The following is a 21,976-nucleotide window of genomic DNA, read 5'->3' as shown; positions in this document are numbered from 1 at the left end:
TACTGTGTTTTATGTTATTTCGTGATTGTTTTGTGATTTAATTAATTTTTTATTTTTTATCCGGATTATATTATTAGTGTGCTAAATATTTTTTTAGTAAAATAGAGAAATTGTTATTTTATGAATGATTAATGTTTTTAGTTGTTATAAAAAATGGTAATTAGTTATTTTTTACTATGGTGTATGTATTTTCGTGATTGTTTTGTGATTAAATCAATTTATTTTTTATCCGGATTAGATTAATTATGTGCTAAAAGATTAGTAAAATAGATAACTTGTTATTTTAGGAATAATTAATCTTATTTAGATGTTACTGTTGTACATATATTAATATGTGACTTTAATGTTGTTTAGTTCCCTGTAGTATTAATGTAGTGCCCGTAATTGTAATGTAGCGCCCTTTAATGTAGTAAAATGTAGTACCATTTTGCGTAGTATCTTTATAGTTATTGAAATTAATCATTTAATTATCTGTTAGCCCCAAAAATATCTGAAAAAAGATGATAGTTCAAACACAAACTCTCTCGAATTCTATCAACAAACGTAAGAAAATAACATTAAAAAACAACAATATTTGTCAAACTAAGTACTTTTATGTGAATATTTAATAATTAAAGTATGTATAGTTATGAAAATTAATTATTTAATTCTATTATACTCAAAAATAAGTGAATAAGGAAACAAACATATAAAACAATAAACTAACATATAAAATAAGAAACAAACATATAAAATAATAAATAAATATATAAAATAGTAAACTAACATATAAAATAATAAAGTAACATATAAAATAATAAACTAACATATAAAATGATAAACCAACATATAAAATAATAAATTAACATATAAAATTATAATATAGAAAATGTATCAACCTAAGTAACAATATAGTAAAAATATCGAATAAGTTTTAATATTAAAGATATTGCAATATATTTAAAGATGTTAAGCAATTAAAAAGAAAAATACTTTAATTAATATTGTTCAATTTACAGTCATGGAGGTTCCGCATGTGCATCCCAGAACTGCATCGCTAGAGTTACTGTTGCTACAGACCGACCATAGGTCTTCATACATATGGAATGAGCAGTGTTTGTCTCAGACATTCCACGCCAGACGTATAGACGATATGTGAGAGTTCATTAGGGTCCACCCACTCCTTCCCCGTATAGTTAGACGCCTTCAGGATTCGGGTTTCTACAGGATCATAGAGATCGGCCGGTTGCAGTTCGACTGGCGTTGATCACGGCTATGATAAGACGGTGGCGACCGGAGACGCACACGTTTCATCTACCCATCGGCGAGGCGACCATCACGCTTGAGGTCATTGAGGTTCTTTTCGGGTTGCCGGCTAATGGGTTGCTTCTAGCTTACCCGCATGCTCTCTGAGACTATAGGGGATTGCATTACCTGCATATGTTGCAGCGGCTCACCGAATTTCAGCCAGCGGAGGAGACGGCATTGAGTGGAGCCACTCGTTTGTAGCAGACGTTTGTCCGGCAGCATCTGGAGGCGATGGATGCAGAGATTACGGATGATTCACCACCGGAGGTTATCGATCGTCACACGAGATTGGTGTTGTTGCTGATGTTTGGTGGTATACTGTTCCCAAATACTTCGAGAAACCTAGTCAGCTTGAGATTTCTACATCATCTTGAGCGACTAGATGATTTACCTGGTTACAACTGGGGTGTAGCTGTTCTAGGTTACCTGTATAGGCAGATGTGCCGGGCGTCCATGGGTACCTAGAGAGACGTTGCCGGATTTTTACAGCTGTTGCGGGTGAAAACATAGTCAATTCTTTTCATGATTATAACACACATAGGGTAAGAATACCTTAAATTTTACGTCCACAATCTATATTGGGTTTGGGCTTGGGAGCGATTCCTTCAGTTCCAACCACCTCTACCACTCATCGCTCCGGATGCACCACCTCTAACGTTTCTCCCTTTAGCTTGGAGGTGGGTTGATAGGCGAGGCTATTGACGCGAGGTCGAGGCTCGACATCATCTCCCCTATTATAGGAATTTGTTGGATTTGCTTGAAGGCGCGCATGTACATGTATTCTTAAGTTTACTTGGCCTGGCTTTATATGTGTTGCGTTTACTCACGATTCCTTTGTTTGATTAATAGTTCTTACGGAGGTCATACAGTGAGACGCTCATAGCTGGTTTGCCCGATTATTTCTCCCGCGGCCGAGCTATGTGGAGCTTTTCTGTCCCAGTGATATGTCTCGATATTGTCGAGCATCATGCTACCGAGCTAGTCCTTCGCCAGTTTGGTCGACCGCAGCTTGTACCTATTCTGCCCGCTTGGCTTAGGACATATTACCAACGAGATGATCGTTCCAGGGTTGATCAGACATACTTGGATTGGCTAGAGGCCCAGATTGAGGTTTGGGACCAGAGGTGTGACCTGATTCCGAGCGTACGAATGGCGAGCATGATGAGTATATGGGCTGGTATCACAGCGTTACCCGACTTCATGTCAAGAATCATGTTCATTGCGCTGGTGGTCGGTACATTCCATACGTTGGGAGGCATGAGGCACTGGTATGTTATTTGTTATACTTACTTATAATGTTAAATTATCATTCCGTAATTAATATTTGACATGTTATGTAGGCTATTGGATTACATCGGTTCTACCAGCTAGGACTGCAGATGCTGCAGCATACCGGCGAGGGAGCGGCAACTTTGCACGAGTATGTCCGCCAGGTTACAGATCTGGTTGTTGAGCCATCGGTGGTGATTACAGAGTCAGCTGCTGAGCCTTCTACCGCTCCTATGCCTTAGACAACAGCCAGTCCTTCCACCGAGACAACTGACATGCCACCACCTTCATCTTTTAGACCATCAACATCAGTACCAGTGCCTGCCTCATCCACATATCCACTCACTACGTTGCGAGTCTCCCAGACATTGGCGAGTCTCAACAACTGGATGCAGACAGCTACTTCAAAGCTGTCTGACATATCCTATGTTGTTGCAGCATAGTCTTCTACACCAGCACCACCACAGGTTCCTCCGCCAGTGGAGGAAACATTGAGGAAGATCCTGGACAACCAGAAGACCATTATGGATACACTGGTGGCACATGGGGGAGCTATTGCAGAGTTAGGCAAACATCTGAAGAAGATGAGGAAATACCAGGCCTCGAAGAAATCAGTGGAGAGATTGAGAAAGGAGGTGACAAAGATTGCATCAGCTGGTGATTTACCATTTGACCTACTGATGGAGACATATCCATCAGTACCATCAGCACCATCAGCAGAGGCACCAGCTGGCCAGTCTGACGAGCCAGACCTTGCTGCCCATACTGCCGAGGAGGTGCTTCAGATGTTCACCAACCCCGTTATTCCCCGAGCAGAGGATGATGAGATCCAGTTGGAGGAGCCCGAGGGTAGTGATGCTGCCATGCACCCTGAGACCACATAGGGGGTTTTCTTTACTCTCTACCCTCCCTTATTTTGATTTTTCTAAGCATTGGGGACAATGCATATTTTTATTCAGGGGGGTGGTCTATTTTGGTTGGTTTGATTTGATGACATTGTCCTGTAATAACTTTAATATTATTTTCTTGTGGAGGTGGGAATTACCTTATTTGCTTGAAGACAAGCAAAAGCTTAAGTTTGGGGGAGTTGATAAGTAGGGATTTTGACTTCTTATTTGTATTCTTTTACTTTAGTTTTAGCTAAAAAATGCTTAAATGCATTCCCGAAAACTGATAAAATGTGCTTACTTGCAGGAGCATTGGAAAAAAAGCCAAAACGATGAAATTCAACTCAAGAAGGAGTATTTTTGGACAAGGACTAAAACTAAGGAAAAAGATCAAAGTGCGGACCGCACAATATTGAGTGCGGCCGCAGACTATAAAGGACCTCTGACAGAATTCCTTTGCAAAGTGCGGACCGCACAATTATTGTGTGGCCGCAGAAGATGAGGTTTAGAGATATGGAGTTCTGTATCCATAAAGAAGTGCGAACTTCACTATTATTGTGCGGCCGCAGAATTTAAGAGTGCGGATGCACTCAGATATGTGGTAGTTGCCTTACCCTTGAACTTTGGGTTTTCCGGACCTTGCAAGGAGTACCATGAGAAGGGCTTCTTGGCCTGCACTTTTGTATCAAAACTCCTCAGTTCCACCTTTGCATCTGTGAAATATTCTGTGAGGGTGTTGGGATATGGGAATGAGCTTTCACCTTTTCGGACAACCACTGACATGTTGGCCGACATGATGGCACCCGTATTTCTTGGGTACCCGGCCATAATAGATGCCACCAAAACTGCTCGGGGGATTGGAAGATTGTTCTCATTCTTGCTTGGGTTAATACGGCTGCACACAAAGGTTTGCCACCCTTTTGCTTCAAAATTGAGGGTGGTCCGTGAAATAGGAACCCCTGCTGTGATCCACAGTGGTGGTAGTACTGGAGGAGCCAAAATCTCTGCTAACCAAGGGCGAGCTGCATCACCCATAGCAAGCTTCTCCAAGTACTAGATTGCCTCTACCTCTTCGAATCCCAGGTAAGTGTTCAGAGTGCTTGGATCAAATCTGACTTTCAAATTTCTCACTTTGGTCACTTTAGTACCCTTCTTGATGTGTGTCACATTGGCATAAAACTCCTGTACCAGGTGCTCTTTGGCATCCATAACACTCTGGGTGAACCACATCTACCCCTTGCGCTCCTTGAATTGCTTAAGGACATTTGGATTGTATTTATCCAAATCCTTCAGCAAGAATTGTCGCTCAAGTGTGAGCGATCTCTGGGACCACCACTCTCTAAACTTTGTGAAGGCAGTCAAACTCACGAACCTATCTTCCCATACTTCCTTCTTCTTCGACCTCTTTAGGCCACCCACTCTAGTGTCACCTCCCCTACCATCAACAGGAACATCATCATCATCTACTGCAACTGGTGCATAGGGAGTGTGTGTAGAGGAGTGCTCTGAACCCTGGCTACCGGCATCGGAACCCTCAGAAGAACTAGCTATGGTGGAGGGTTCGTTGCGTAGTTGGTATCTCCTAGTGAATTGTGGTGGTTGGGACTGGGCCTCAGGCTGTCCCTCAGAGGCATCCCCAGACGGGACAGACGAGCTTGATTCTGAGGGCTCTGTGGCCCTACCTCTCCCAGTAGTCGGCTTTTTGGCTATTGCTTTTGATTGCACTTCCATAGGTTGAGTGCCCTTTCCTCGGCCTCGAGAAGGTCCAGCTCTCCCTTTAGATGTATCACCTCTGCCTCGTGATCGAACCATTGTCTGCAATACGAAGCACATAAGTCAGTTAAAGTTCAGAAGCATGTTACCAGTTGCAGGAAATCAGTGTACAAAAGAGGCAGTGCGGACAGCACAATATTGAGTGCGGCCACAAACTTCCTTGTGCGGACCACACAATTTCAAAGTGCAGTCGCACATGCTGAAGTGCGGACCGCACAATTTTGAGTGCGGCCACACAAAACCAGGTTCAGACTACTGGTTCTCTGAAGTTTCAAAGTGCGGTCGCACACATTTTTCCGCGGACCGCATAATTGTTCTACGGACCCCACAATTTTGAGTGCAGTCCGCACTTTTTATGTATCACATTTTGCCCTAACTCAAGATCTTCGAACCGCACAATTCAAAAATAAAACGGCACTCACTTAGGTTTTGCCATATTTGCACAATTTAAACATGGTATTTGCAAATTAAACATGATGAATGATCTACCCAGTCCCCAATGAGCACACAGGAAATTACCCACACAATTTCAAGCACACATGAAGAACATTTGACATTTTAGGACATATGAAGCACACATGAAGGCCTAAAAATAACTATACTAATTAAGAACAAAAACTTAAAAAATTGAAAAATCTAAACATGAATTGAACATACTAGTGATGAAGGATGCAAGTAAGAATCTATATTGATGAAATGAATGTGGAGTGTGAGGTACTTTGTGTGCACTGTGCTTGCTTAGGTCTCAAAAGTTGAGAGTGTGTAAATTTGTGAATAGTGCAATGAGGTACTATTTATAGGTTGACCAAAGTCGGTCAAAATTGAAGCTGAGTGCGGCCGCACAATTTTGAGTGCGGTCCGCACTCTTTACCTGAACTTTGCTGAAGTTCTACGGTCCGCACAAAAGTGAGTGCGGCGGCAGAAATTTGTGTGGTCCGCACAATTTTGTGTGCGGCCGCAGAATGACCTTTTCTCTGCAATTCAAAACTTCAGAGTTGGATTTTTGGGTCTCCAGTTGTGCGACCGCACAAAGAATTGTGCGACCGCAGATTCTTCTCTGTTGTGGCATACAAAATTATGCGGTCCGTATTTTTTCAACACTTGGCCAATCTTTTCAAATACAGTACCTGCAATGCACACTCATTCCTGCAATTCACTTCAAAACTAGTTAGCTCAATACAAAACCTATCAAAAAAAGAAGAAAATAAAAAATGAAAAGAAGCATGGGTTGCCTTCCAAGAAGCGCTTGAGTTAACGTCGCGGCACGGCGCATATTACCATCAATCACTTGAAATGAATTAACGCCACGACGTGGACATCATCAACTTTGCCAAGATAATGCTTTACCCGGTGACTATTGACTCTAAACACTTCATCATTTTTGTTCTTCAAGTCTAATGCACCAAAGGGTGTCACATTTACAACCTCAAACAGACCACTCCACTTAGACTTCAACTTTCTCGGGAACATTCGTAACCGAGAATTGAACAATAACACAATATCACCTTCTTTGAACTCCTTGTTCCGGATGTACTTGTCATGAAGGTACTTCATCTTGTCCTTATATAAGGACGAACTTGTATAAGCATGGTACCATAATTCATCAAGCTCATTCAATTGTGCTACCCTTAAGTTTGCGGCGACATCCCATTCAAGATTAAGCTTCTTCAATGCCCACATAGCCTTATGCTCAAGTTCCACTGCAAGGTGACAAGCTTTTCCGAACACTAACCGGTATGGAGACATACCAATCGGTGTTTTGTAAGCCGTCCTATAAGCCCAAAGAGCAGAATCAAGTTTCTTTGACCAATCTGTCTGGTTGGCATTCACTGTCTTTGACAAAATACTCTCGATCTCCCAGTTGGAGACTTTCAATTGCACGCTTGCTTGAGGATGATAGGTGATCGAGACTTTGTGAGTGACACCATACTTGGTGAGTAAGGTATCAAAAGCTTTGTTGCAATAATGCGATCCCCCATCACTAATAATCGCCCTTGGAGTACCGAATCTTGTGAAGATGTTCTTTTTAAAAAATGTCACCATACTTCGAGCTTCATTGTTGGGTAAAGCCACGGCTTCAACCCACTTTGATACATAATCCACAGCTACCAAAATGTAAGTGTTCCCACAAGAGATCACGAACGGACCCATGAAATCAATGCCCACACATCAAAAATGTCAATCTTCAAGATGGTGGTGAGGGAAATCTCATTTTTCTTAGAAATCCCACCGGCCCTTTGACATTCATCACAATGCTTGACGAGATCGCTAGCGTCCTTGTAAAGAGTAGGCCAATAGAATCTACAACTCAACACTTTTGTTGCCGTTCTAGCTCCACCATGGTGACCATCATATGGTGAAGAGTGGCAAGCCTCAAGAATTTCCACTTGTTCTTTCTCCGGTACACATCGTCAAATCACACCATCGGTACAAATCCGGAAGAGATACGACTCATCCCAATAATAGTCAAGGCAATCCCGTTTGAGCTTCTCCCTTTGGTTTGAAGAGAACTCATTTGGTACAATACCACTCACAAGATAATTTGCTAAGTCGGCGAACCATGGCATCCCGGTCATTGAAATGGCTAGACGTTGCTCATCGGGGAAGGAATCATTTATCTCAAGGCCGTTATGTGGCCTCCCCTCCTCCTCCAAACGAGACAAGTGGTTCGCCACTTGGTTTTCACTACCCTTGCGGTCTTGAATCTCTAGATCAAACTCTTGCAATAGAAGAACCCACCGCATTAACCTTACCTTTGAATCCTTTTTGCTCATTAAGTACCGAAGCGCTGCATGATCGGTGTGGACAATCACCTTTGTACCCATCAAGTACGGGCGGAACTTCTCCATAGCAAAGACAATAGCAAGTAGCTCTTTTTCGGTCACTGTGTAGTTGACATGGGCATCATTCATGGCCTTGCTAGCATAGTAGACCGGATCGAAGATTTTGTTGATACGTTGCCCCAAAATTGCTCCAACCGCCACATCACTTGCATCACACATGAGCTCGAAAGGCAAGCTCTAATCTGGTGCGGTGATAATAGGAGTAGTAGTCAATTTGAACTTGAGCAATTCGAATGCCTTCATACGTTCCTCGTTGAAATGGAACTTGGCATCCTTCTCCAACAGTTTACACAAGGGGTTCACCACTTTGGAAAAATACTTGATGAATCAGCGATCATGACCCAAGAAGCTCCTCACTCCCTTCACGGATGTAGGGAGTGGGAGTTTAGAGATCACCTTTATTTTGGCCTTGTCGACCTCAATACCATGCTTTGAAATTTTATGGCCGAGGAGAATGCCTTCCTCGACCATGAAGTGATACTTCTCCCAATTCAAAACCAAGTTTGTTTCATCACATCTTGCTAAGATCTTATCCAAGTTGTTCAAGCAATCATCAAAAGAATTCCCGACCACAGAAAAGTCGTCCATGAAGACCTCAAGAAAGTCCTCCACCATATCGGTGAAGATGGACATCATACACCGTTGAAAAGTTGCCGGTGCATTACATAACCCAAATAGCATCCTCGAGAATGCGAAAGTACCATAGGGACAAGTGAAAGTAGTCTTCTCTTGGTCCTCCTGAGCAATAAAATTTGATTGTAGCTGGAATATCCATCAAGGAAATAATAGAAAGCTCGACCGGCCAACCTATCAAGTATTTTATCAAGGAATGGAAGAGGGAAATGATCTTTCCGAGTGACTTTGTTGAGCTTCCGATAATCCATACACACTCTCCACCCGGTGACCGTTCTTGTAGGGATCAATTCATTCTTGTCATTTGCTAGCACAATCATACCTCCTTTCTTTGGGACACATTACATCGGAGAGGTCCACGAGCTATCGGAAATAGGGTAAACAACCCCGGCATACAACCATTTTATGATATCCTTCTTCACCACCTCTTACATTGCTTCATTTAATCTTCTTTGATGTTCAACGGAGTGTTTGGCATCCTCCTCCAAAATAATCTTATGCATGCAAAAGGCGGGGCTTATACCCCGAATGTCCGCCAATGTCCATCCTATAGCTTTCTTCCTCTTTTGTAGCACCGCCAAAGTAGAGTCTACCTGCACGTTAGTCAAACAAGAGGAAAGAATAACTGGTAAAGTAGAACATGGACCAAGGAATTCATACCTGAGATGTGGAGACAATAGCTTTAACTCCAAAGTGGGAGGCTCCTCGATTGAGGGCTTTGTTGGAGGAGTCTTCCGGTTCTCAAGATCTAAGGACAATTTTCGAGGTTCATAAGTGTACGACCCCATTCCTTGCAATGCCTTTACATATTCCACATAGCCTTCCTTCTCATCATCATCATGATTAAGCAATACAACCTCCAAAGTATCATAAATATTCATCATGGCACTAGCATCATCAACAATCACCTCAGTCACTAAGTCCACAAACGAACAAACTTCATTGCTATTTGGTTGCCTCATAGATTTGCATACATAGAAAACCACCTTATCATCGGCCACCTGGAAGGTGAGCTCACCGGCTTCCACATCAACAAGAGCCTTCCCCGTAGCAAGGAAAGGTCTACCCAAGATAATAGGTACCTCATAGTCCACTTCTCAATCAAGAATCACAAAGTTCGCTGGGAGGATGAACTTATCAACGAACCAACACATCATCAATAATACCCAATGGTCTCTTCATAGTACAATCCTCCATTTGTAACCTCATAGATGTGGGTCTTGGTTGCCCAATTCCCAAAGTTTTGAACAACGAATAGGGCATCAAGTTGATACTCGCCCCTAGATCACATAGAGCTTTGGCAAAGTCGGCGCTCCCAATAGTGCAAGGGATTGTGAAAGGGACGGGATCTTCCAATTTAGGAGCCATTGAATGCACAATAGCACTCACTTGATGTTTCATCTTGATAGTCTCACAATTCATTTATCTTTTCTTTGTCACCAAATCCTTCATGAACTTTGCATAGCCGGGTATTTGTTCCAACGCCTCAACCAATGCCACATTAATGGATAAGCTCTTCATCATGTCAATAAATTTCTTGAATTGGTTCTCGCTATTTTGCTTGGCGAGCCTTTGAGGGTATGGAGGAGGAGGTCTTGGCATTGGTGCCTTGGCCTTTGGCACTACCGGTTCCAGTATGTCAATCACGTGTTCCCTAGACGGGTTCACTTCTTCTTGAGTCTCCTCCATATTTTCATCAATATTAATTCTCACTTCTTTATTAGCTTGAACCACATTGCTTGGAATTTCATCTTCTTAAATCACTACATCATCACCCATGTAATATGGCTATTATTTTGTCAAATGGAGTCCATCTCACATAAGCATAAGCATCTTTGCAAAGTGTAGTCTTTGTTGACAATATTCTTTGGGACCCAAAAATATTGCATTGTGTGTTGGACATCATTTGCACAAGTTGTATCTCTTCTTTTACACCTAAGAGGTCAAGACTTTTTGCCTATAAAAGGGAAGGCCATTAGTTCATTTTAGACACACCAACAAGACTTGAGTCTTCATTTCTTGTTTCTTCCTTTCTTCCTTTATTAAGAGTGTTTTGTATGAGAGTTAGTGTTGGGAAGCACTTGTGTGAACCCTTTCTTTGGAGTGATCTTGTGAGGTTATTCTCTTAGGGTATTTGGGATTAATTAGAGTGTTTACTCTAATTTTGTACTCTCTTTTGTACTCTTATTGTTATAGTAAATTGCTCCTCTCCGCTTGTGGACGTAGGTCACTTTGACCGAACCACGTTAAATTTGTGTCTTCTTTATCTACTTTAATTGTCGTTGTTATCAACTTCCATTGTCTTTGTTATTGTCATTATACCGTTGTTTGGCTAAATTCCGCACTACCCGGGGGTTCCCGATCCTAACAAATTGGTATCAGAGCCAGATCTAACCGGGTTAGTTTCAATAGCCAAAATGACTCTAACAAAGACCTATGTTGAGAAATTTGGCCGAAGTGCAAACTTCAGAATGTGGCAATTAAAGATGGAAGCTATCCTAATTCAGGATGGCTTAGACTTGGCGTTGCAAGGAAAGGAGAAGAAGCCAGATAAAATAACGGACGAGGAGTTTGCTATCATAGACAAAAAGGCAAAAGCAGGTATCATTTTAAATCTCTCAAATGAGGTTTTACGTGAAGTTTCTGTAGGAACCACAGCTAAAGGCATGTGGGAAAAATTGAAAACCTTATATATGAAGAGGACGGTAGAAAATAGACTTTACCTGAAGCAGAAGCTTTATACAATTCGTATGGGTGAAGGTACCTCTATTCTCTCTCATCTTGACACCTTTGATTCCATTCTTATGGATTTGAGTAATATAGATGCTGAAATTAAAGATGAGGATCAAGCCGTGTTACTGCTTTGTTCTCTACCCCCATCTTTTAAGCATATAAGAGATACTATGCTTTATGCAAAGGATAATATCTCTTATAAGGATATTAAATCTATCTTAAAATCAAAAGAACAGATAGATAGTGATATTACTGGGGAAGCTAGTGGAACTCAAGCGGAAGTTGGCTTATTTGTTAGGGACAAATCCGACTCCAATTCCAGATACAATAATTTAGAGTGTCGCTATTTTCATAAGAAATGTCACAATATCTCTGAATGCTATAAACTGAAAAATAAAGAAAAGCAAAAAGAAAGAAAAAATGAGCACAAAAATACTGACACCGCCGAAGCTAGTGTAGCAACTGATGATATTGAGGGAACTATATTTTTAGCAACTGAAACTAGTTTCAGATTAGACAATGAGTGGATTTTAGATTCCGGTTGTTCAAATCATATGTGTCCTAGCAGGGACTTGTTTTCTACATATGATTCAGTTGCAGGTGGAGTTGTCCAATTGGGTAACAATGTTACTTGTAACATTATTGGCAAAGGTACAATTCGAGTCAGAATGCACGATAATGTGGTGAGAACTCTCACCGATGTTAGATATGTTCCTGAGTTGAAGAAAAATCTCATCTCTATAGGCACTTTAGAATCCCTTGGGTGCAAATTCACTAGTGAAGGTGGAGTTTTGAAAATTTTTCAAGGTGCTCGTTTGATCATGAAAGCACACAGATCTGATTCGGTGTATACTTTATTGGGATCCACTGTTATAGGCCCTACTACAGTTTCGGTATCAAACAATTTGTCTGATTTTGATGGCATTAAATTTTGACATATGCCCTTTGGGGCTTTTGCGGAGAAGGTGGAGCAAATTTACTATATCATCCAAAATTAGGCCAAGGTGGAGATTTGTAATATGGCCATTATTTTATCAAATGGAGTCCATCTCACATAAGCATAAGCATCTTTGCAAAGTGTAGACTTTGTTAGCAATATTCTTTGGGACCCAAAAATATTGCATTATGTGTTGGACATCATTTGCACAAGTTGTATCTCTTCTTTTACACCTAAGAGGTTAAGACTTTTTGCCTATAAAAGGGAAGGCCATTAGTTCATTTTATACACACCAACAAGACTTGAGTCTTCATTTCTTGTTTCTTCCTTTCTTCCTTTATTAAGAGTGTTTTGTATGAGAGTTAGTGTTGGGAAGCACTTGTGTAAACCCTTTCTTTAGAGTGATCTTGTAAGGTTATTCTCTTAGGGTATTTGGGATTAATTAGAGTGTTTACTCTAATTTTGTTCTCTCTTTTTGTACTCTTATTGTTATAGTAAATTACTTCTCTCCGCTAGTGGACGTAGGTCACTTTGACCGAACCACGTTAAATTTGTGTCTTCTTTATCTACTTTAATTATCGTTGTTATCAACTTCCATTGTCTTTGTTATTGTCATTATACCGTTATTTGGCTAAATTCCTCACTACCCGGGTTCCCGATCCTAACAACCCACAATTCTTCTTTGGTTTGAGGTTGTTGCCTCCCCACCTTTTCCACTCCTTGTGGTTACGGCCATGGCATGTCCCGTGTTGTTCCCACCCTTCGGGTTCACCACCGTGTCACTAGGTAGTGCCCCCTTAGGACGAGTGTTTAAAGCTTGCGAGATTTGCACTAATTTAACCTCCAATTTGCGGATTGAAGTGTTGTGAGAGACTAGTTGAGCATCAGAGTCAACATTTTTCTCTATCATTTGTTTGAACATATTTTCAATCCGTCTCATCTCATTATTGGAAGAGCTAGAACCATGAGACGGATAAGGAGGTGGGTTGCTTGGTTGTTGATACATCGGGGGCCTTTGAAAGCACGACCCCCGATTCCCTTGGTTATTATTCCACTCCCCCTAGTTGTTGCCTCCCCAATATCCTTGATTGTTGTCACCCCAATTGCCTTGGTTGCCTTGATTATTCCAATTGCCTTGATTATTGTTATTGTTCCAATTACCTTGAATGTTGTTACCATCACTCCAATTTCCTTGGTGGTTTTGATTGTTCCAATTTTCTTGATTTCCTTGAGATTGCCATTGTTGTTGATTCGGGCCTTGAGAATTGTTTATTTGCCCTTGGTAGTTGTTCACATATTGCACTTCTTCCTCTTGCTCATTGTATGATTCATCTTGGTCAAACCCATTATTATCTTGCACAAATTGTTCCACGCGGTTTTGCACTTGTTAACCCTTTTGCCTTTGCTTATTCACCATCATGTTGACACCTTTCATTGCATTTACTTGCTTAGGACTTTGAACTTGTTGAAGTTGAGCTTTGGCTAATTGATTCATTGTTATGGTCAACTCAGCAATTGCTTGCCCATGATCATGCAATTCTTTGTGTAGGTGAATCACATTTGGATCACCTTGAGGAACATTAGCTCTACTTTGTCATGCCGATGAAGTATCCGCCATTTCATCTAAAATCTCACAAGCTTCGGCATATGGTGTTGTCATGAAATTCTCACCGGCAAGTTGGTTGACCATGCATTGATTGGTAGTATTGATCCCCCTGTAGAAAGTTTGTTGAATCATAGCCTCAGTTATATCATTATTCGGGCACTCTTTCACCATAGTACGGTACCTCTCCCAAATCTCGTGCAAAGGCTCATTGGGTTCTTGCTTGAATACTAGAATCTCGTCTCGAAGAGTAGCCATATGCCCGGGAGTAAATAACTTGGTAATGAATTTTTCCACCAATTCATCCCATGTATGGATAGAATGGTTTGGCAATCTTTCTAACTAATCCAAGGCTTTCCCCCGTAGAGAGAAGGGAAATAGCCTCAACCTTAGAGCATCCTTGGAGACGTTGGTCTGTTTACTCCCCCAGCAAGTGTCCACAAACCCCTTCAAGTGTTTGTATGCATTATGACTCGGAGCCCCGGTGAAGAATCCCCGTTGCTCTAGCAATATGAGCATAACATTGGTGATTTGGAAGCTGCCCGTCCTAATACGGGGCGGGACTATAGCACTTATGTATCCTTCGTTTGGCAACACCCGGTGTGGAGCTGCTCTTGGTGGATGTGGGGGAGGGATGGGAATATTGTCATAAGGCGGTCGGCCTCGCCTATTTGCTTGAGGTTCAAGAAGAACCTCATCACCTTGTTCATCGTCCACTTCCTCCCCCAAAGGTAAGTTTCCGAGAGGATCATTGTTGAGAGCCATTTTTGTACATATAATCGATTCACAAAAAGGTTAGTAACTTGGAAGGAAAAGAAGATAAGTCACACACAAAACCAAATATATATCTAAATCCATTTTTAGATCCCCGGCAACGACGCCAAAAATTGATGTCGCCCAAATTCACACCATTGATAGGGATTGTGAAGCGGTTGATGCAATTATAATTACCCAACTTTGAGTCGGGGTCGATTCCTCAGAGAGCTTATATTGGATTAGGTATATACTTAGACTAGTTGTATGACGTGCCTAAAATGCACTTCCACATATTTGGTTGTTTCTTTCTACTTCTAAAATTTATGCTATTGTTTGTAAATGTAAAGCTATAGAACGATATTTTTGGTGGTGTTATTTTTCAAGTTTATATTATCTAGGGTTGTGACTTCTACCTAGGTGGTTACCTAACAGGTTGTGGGATTTAGGGCATGTTTCGTTGGTTGGGGTATAATATAGCAATCAACACACGATTACCCACTCGATACCTCTCGGTAGTTAGAGTGGTTTTGCCCAATTTGGCTTTCTTAAGTCCAAATGGGTAATTCACAAAATCGTTGATATATGCTCAAGTCGGGTCTTACTATCTCTAGATTCAACCCTTTAATTGGGGCTATCAATTTCTTGAGTTCACCTCAATTTCTTGTTAGCCAAGTTTTCCTAGACTTAGTCTCTCTTTCTCAAGTAGAGACTAAGTCAATTAGGCATGAATCAATATTTGCAACCATTGATCCCTAAATTCAAGCAAGAACTAGGCTAAATATCATACACCCAACCTTAAACAAGCCCTAAATCAAACACCCAATAGGTACCCACACTAGGGTTGGGTCACAACCCTAGCTAGAGATTTAGCTACTCATAGGCAAAAATGAAGAAACTAAGGAAGAAAATAAAATTAAACTCATAATAGATGATAAAGGGATGAAAATCCAATGTTAAAATGATAAACTAATAATAAAGTTTCCCAAAGCAGTAAAGGACAAAAGGCTATCTACTTTCTGGAGTTCAAAACTTAACCTAAATTTAACAAAAAGAACTATTTATACACAGCTGAAATTATCGGACAAAATTGTCCCTGCGGAGGTTTTGCGGCCACACATTGAAGCTGGGCTTGACAGGATGGATTTTCGTCTTCAGATTCTGCGGACCGCACGTCTTCAGATTCTGCGGACCGCACATTTCTGAGTGCGGCCGCACTCTTGAATTTGAGCTTGACAGGAGGGACTTCTGCAGACTGCACATTTCTGAGTGCAGCCGGTGCGGTCTGCACTTCTTCATGGATTCAGAACTCCATCTCTCTGAACCTCATCTTCTGCGGCCGCGCAATAATTATGCGGTCCACACTTGCAAAGGAATTCTGTCAGAGGTCCTTTATAGTCTGCAACTGCAATCAATATTGTGCGGTCCGCACTTTGCTCTTTTTGCTTGGTTTTAGTCCTTGTCCAAAAAGGCAAAAATACTCCTTGAGTTAAATTTCATCATTTTGGCTCTTTTTCCAATGCTCTTGAAAGTAAGCACATTTTATCAGTTTTCGGGAATACCTTTAAGCATTTTTGAGTTAAAACTAAAGTAAAAGAGTGCAAATAAGTAGCCAAAATCCCTACTTATTAGTTGCCCAGACATTGAGGCATGCCCGAGACGATGCGCGATTAGGATACGAGGCTGTTTATGTGCCGCCAGAGGAGTACCATCGTGGGCCACCAGTGGAGCCTGAACGTGGTAAACGTGGCAGACGTGGTTAGAGAGGTAGGGGTGTCCCACGAGGTCGTGGTGGTCGGCGAGGACGGGGTCCCCCGAAAGGGGGCGTTGAGGCACCCTTGGAGAATATTAGAGATGATTAGTCGGGTGACCACCCTGAGCCACACAATGCTCCTCATGATATGCCATCATTTAGCCTGCAGCTGTCGCTAGGGACTTTGCAGTTGACCCCGTCAGCTCCATTGTTGATCGCAAGCACGGCCATTATGTAGCAGGAGTGGGATCAGTATTTTCCAGATCGACCAGGGCCATCGACGGTTGTTGAGGTTCGTCCGATACGAGAGGTGCATGAGTTACGGCTCATCATCGGGGGCTGCTGAGGTTGTTTCACATACTTCATCTACTCTAGTGCACCCTGATGTTCTGAGAGAGCAGTGTGTCGCTACTCACATGCCGGAGACTGACATGCCGGAGACAGATGATTTAATTCAGGAGCCCGCCGAGACCATGGTATGACCATTAAATGTTTTTTAGATAACACGTACGTTAGTAATTTATATTTCATATACTAAAATATCTTATTATTCTCTAGGTTATTGCCGGACCGACGACCGCTTCTACTGAGTCTGCCAGTCTTACTGACGATCATGCTGCAGTGCATCCTCCGATAAAGAGGCGACGTGATGAGGATGATCCTGATAGCGTAGCCGGACGGGACGGGATGCGCCTCAGGCCAACCAATGCTTTAAAGCATATAGGCTGTGGGACACATTGACATTTATTATTATCTGCTATATGACATTAAATATATAATAGCAATATTATTTATGTTTTACATAATTTGCGCATGTATTTTTATTTCTCGGGTTATTTATTAGTTTAATACTACAACACAAAAAAATGACAACTTACCATAATTTAAATTTGGTACAATTAATGATAATACATGACACGTAAAACATAAAGATGAAATACTACACTCAACACATCCATGTGTTTGTTTAGTCACTATCGCCCATTATTCTGTGCTTCAGCCACTTAAATTTCTCTTCCAACCTATTTTTTTTCTTCTTTTGCCTCTTTTAGTTTCTCCTTCAGTGCCGCAAGTTATTGTTGTAGTTTAAAGATCTGGAGTTCGTATTCACCGGTCATATTCCAAACATAGTGCAAACATGATTTGTAATATTCCTGATTAATGGGTTCATCATACCATTCTTGAAATCCACATTGATTTTCGTGCTACCAATGAGGATTATAACAAAACACTATTAATTAACATGTTATATAAAAAATATTAACAAACTTTTTTTCCAAAATAATAACTTAAAAGTTGTTGACAGATTCAGCGCCTGCGCCCCAGATTGCAATTTGACCGATATGGCTTCAAAATCGCTCATTTGCCACAATAACATCTTGGTACGTCATTGCGTCCAGACATTTCGTAATGCAAGAAAAATAAAAAATTATTGGAAAGTTTTTCTATTTGTTTCGTTAAGCACAAATAATAACTAAAATGCGCTAGGCTTTTATAGGTAGCTAATACACATAACGAATATTGGTGGCGCGCTATGTTTCGCGTGATAATGATTCTTTAGGGTACAAGACAACTTTTTCAGAACGGCAGCTTTTTCAGATCTACAAGACAATACAAATAACGCATATTGGTGGCGCGCATTGTTTCGCGTGATAATGATTCTTTAGGGTATAAGACAGCTATTCCAAACGGCAGCTTTTTCAGGTCGACAAGACAATACACATAACTCATATTGGTGGCGCGCTATAATTCTTTAGCGTATAAGACAACTTCTTAAACTGAACCAAGAGATCTGTATTCAAAGACCATTTGAAGAAACATTACAACATCCATTTCAAAAATGCCACTAACATTTAATAAGTGGTTCAAGAAGAGGCAAAAGGGTGAAGGTTGTTCAACAAATCCCCATGGAATATGTTTTAATACTATCGATCCCTACCTTAAAAAAAATATGCTAGGTTGCTATACTGATTTGGTTGATGACAAATGGTATTAACAAGCATAACAAGCAATTATCTTCCGGTTACTTTAATATTCACCGAATGTTTGCTCACTCATTTTTTTACATAACAACGATGCAAATGTATCGTACTCCATTGTATGTGGCAACTTAACATGACACTGTGGAGAACAACTATAGCGTACTGAGTTATTCTCAACCACAACCATATCCCCCCAATATAATTAAATCTTAATTTTTTGCTCTTCGGACATTATGACAAAATGCAAAATAACTTAACGAACAAATATTTTGGAAGACCTGAAGGATCGTGAATGGATTTTTACAAAATCCTGAAACTCCTTAAATAAGAAAAAAATCAGTCCAGGGGTACAATTATTTGATGTATAGCACCTTAAATATGCACGCTATACCCCTATGAATTATTGGTATGTCAGTTTTGAGCAGATAAATTATTGGTGGTCCCAACTTTTATATATAGCGCGGTGAATAACCGCGCTATATATAAAATAGTGCCCTTTTTTTTTTTTTTTTTTTTTTTACTTATTATGGTTGTTAGAGTCCAAAAAATAGCACAATTAGATTTCGGACTCAAGAGACCCCATGGTGGGGTGACAAATACTAGATTAAACGAAAGATCGAGTAAAAACGGCAAGATCAAAGATTTTCCTCTCCCCATAAACTAGCTAGTAATTTGGATATAATTAGATCCTGATTCATATTTCAAGTCACTAGGTGCAGAATACAATTTCACCAGCTATTCCTGGATTATAATGGGAACTAACTACTACTAGTATAAAATACATATTCATTACAAAATTTCAATCACATAATTGCAGTCTAAGACAATTTGTACGTGCACTTCTCGTGTCAACAAGCTACATTCGTCCCCTTTTCATGATTGAGTTGAAAGAAAAGAGCAAGGAGAAATGACACTAAAATGCAGGCGGCGAGATCAAGATAGTAATACCAAGAATAAGACAGACTGTATAAAAGATTGTAAAGTTTTGGTCATTCGTTTATCTGCCTCGTCTTTAATCAGAAATTCAGGGCCAGAAATGCTAAACCAATGAGTTTTTTGAAGAAGAAAAAATGAAATTATATCTGAGGGTCGGTATAAGAAAGGAACAAAAATGCCTAAATAAATCAGCAAGAAACTAACAAATCCCTCAATTGATGTTAATTGTTGCTTTGTGTCTTGAAAAGTGTAGACTTTAAATATGCGTTGATGTGCCATGTGTTTACTCTATGATTATTCATTGTTTGAAAATTTGTCAATTATACGAAGTGGTTATCAATTATTATTAAGTATGAATCAATCGATTATATTCTATATAGTGGTTGGACCTGCTTTGCCTGAAAGTCCTATTTCAGACCATGGTCTTAATCATTTTATTTTCTCTTTTGTAGTGTGGAGTAGTAATTAAGCTTTTGAAATTGCAGTTATGGTTTCTTCTTAACTTTCTAATAATGTTTAATGGACCATTCTCATTCATTGCCTCCTAAAGATACGGCCTGAGTGCTTAAAATTAATTAGTACTATCATGATTCTCATAAATATCGAAGGCACGAGGGACTCAATTTGATTAAATTCATTTTTTGTTCAATTAAACACCTACTAGTTACAACTGAGACCTCCCACAACGAATGTGTTCTTTTCTTTTGCCTAATAATTATATCTTATGTAATTTAAGAAATTAAGTTATGCACTTATAATCATAACTAGTTGTTCTAGATCACGAAAACATCATTTTGTTAATTTTGTTGCACGTTTGTTAAGAACAATTGTTAATACTTTTATTCGTTCATTCTTATGCGACACAATTGGATTGGATCTTGAGTAAATATCACTGTAGTTTATAAATACGCATTGAGCTTAAAATAATTACTCTTTCCTACCCATGCGAAAACTATTTACAATATATACATACCTAATTAAAATTTTCCCTACTGTTAGACCCTTGACATAGCTGATCGGCATATGGTCCGGCTGTGGCATGATGACCTTGCCATGGCCTATGTGCGGGGCAATCAACATGCAAAATAATGGGGGCATTGTCAATAGCAACAAATGGTTGTAAGGCTAAAGTGTGACAGACTACACTAAAAACACGAGTGGGGTTGTGTGCAAGCAAAGGCCAAGGTCTTGAGGGGGCAAGACAGGCTGGACGGAAGCTTGACAAGGCAGTGTGGGCAAAGACCTAGGCGCTAAGACAAGGCGGTTTAGTGCTAAGGCATTGGCAATACGGTGTTGCCTTGGCTTAGGTGAGCAGACTGGCACCTAAGTATGTTTTGGGCAAACGACTTAGCAAGGGAAATGGTATCATGTCTTAGTGACTTGATGCAATATGAGCTATGGCATTGGCAAGGGCAGACTTGATCAAGTTGGGGCAACTTGACATGAACAAGTGATTGTGGCAGCGGGCGTGTGTGCGGCTAAGTCATAGGCAACAAGCTGTGGCTATGACATTGGGGTGGAACACTGTCAAAAGGGCATGGTTGCGCACAATGCCAGCCTTGGACGCACAATAATTGGCCAAAACACGCACATGCAATGCACAAGGAGCGGTTACCAAGTTTGTTGGGCATATGGCTGTGCAGTTAGGCGGTTATAACTGTCTTGTCCAGGCGTGGCTGATCATGGGGTTAAATGGATGCACGTTTTTAATCATGTTAGATCATGACATGCACGTTTTTGATAATGTTTGATCATGGCCTATCAGTTAGAGGATGTCAACTGAAATAGAAAAACTGAATAGAGCTTACTGCACTATATTTATGTATGCTAGCAGAACCTAAAAACGTCTAAGTGCCTAGGGAGGGAAAACGGGGAGGATGTAGGCATATGGTTGTCTATGTCAAGGCTTGAGCATGGAAAATTATGTGCCATTGCCTTACCAAAATTAGTGGGTAGCACAAAATGCCTTAGGCAGGGGCTTTTATAAGGCAGATTGTGCAAGTGCCGGAAATTCTGTGAGTTGGTGACTGCCAAGCATGGCAAAACTTTGCCAAACTTGAGATTTTTCTTTGTAATTCATTTATTATAAAAGGTTGGGAAAGGGTTCTCATAATTCTGTGTGTGCCTTAAAATTATTCTAAGTGCTAAACCTCAAAAGAGAAAAGAAATCGGGCGAGGGCTGAGTCAAGTAGGGACTTGACTGCCGCACAGTGGGCAGGCTTTCGGCGGACAGAAAATGCTCCCGTGATAACTAGTATCAGAGCGGAGCAGGTTCGTAACGAGTACAAGATGGACATGAACAAGACGACAAGACAAGGGATCAGTGTGCTTGTTCGTGGAAGGGACTGTCCGTGCTTAGAAAAATTCATTAAAGGCAAGCAAGGCAGTGATGCAAAATTTCGAGTTGTTGGTACCAAAATCAGCAGTGGATTCTTTCAAATTAGGCCAGTTGCGTACGGGATTTGCTGTGGGAATGACAGACAGTAAAAGCAAATGAGAAAAAATGTTGCACTTGAGGGCATGTACAACATAATTCTTAAAAGGGTGCTGAACTTGTGATGTCTTTGCAAATGGCGAGCATGTGGTG

Source organism: Nicotiana tabacum, chromosome 19 (assembly GCF_000715075.1).
Source record: "Nicotiana tabacum cultivar K326 chromosome 19, ASM71507v2, whole genome shotgun sequence".
Taxonomy (NCBI): Eukaryota; Viridiplantae; Streptophyta; class Magnoliopsida; order Solanales; family Solanaceae; genus Nicotiana; species Nicotiana tabacum.
The sequence above is the reverse complement of the archived record's forward strand: the minus strand, read 5'-3'. Positions refer to the sequence as shown.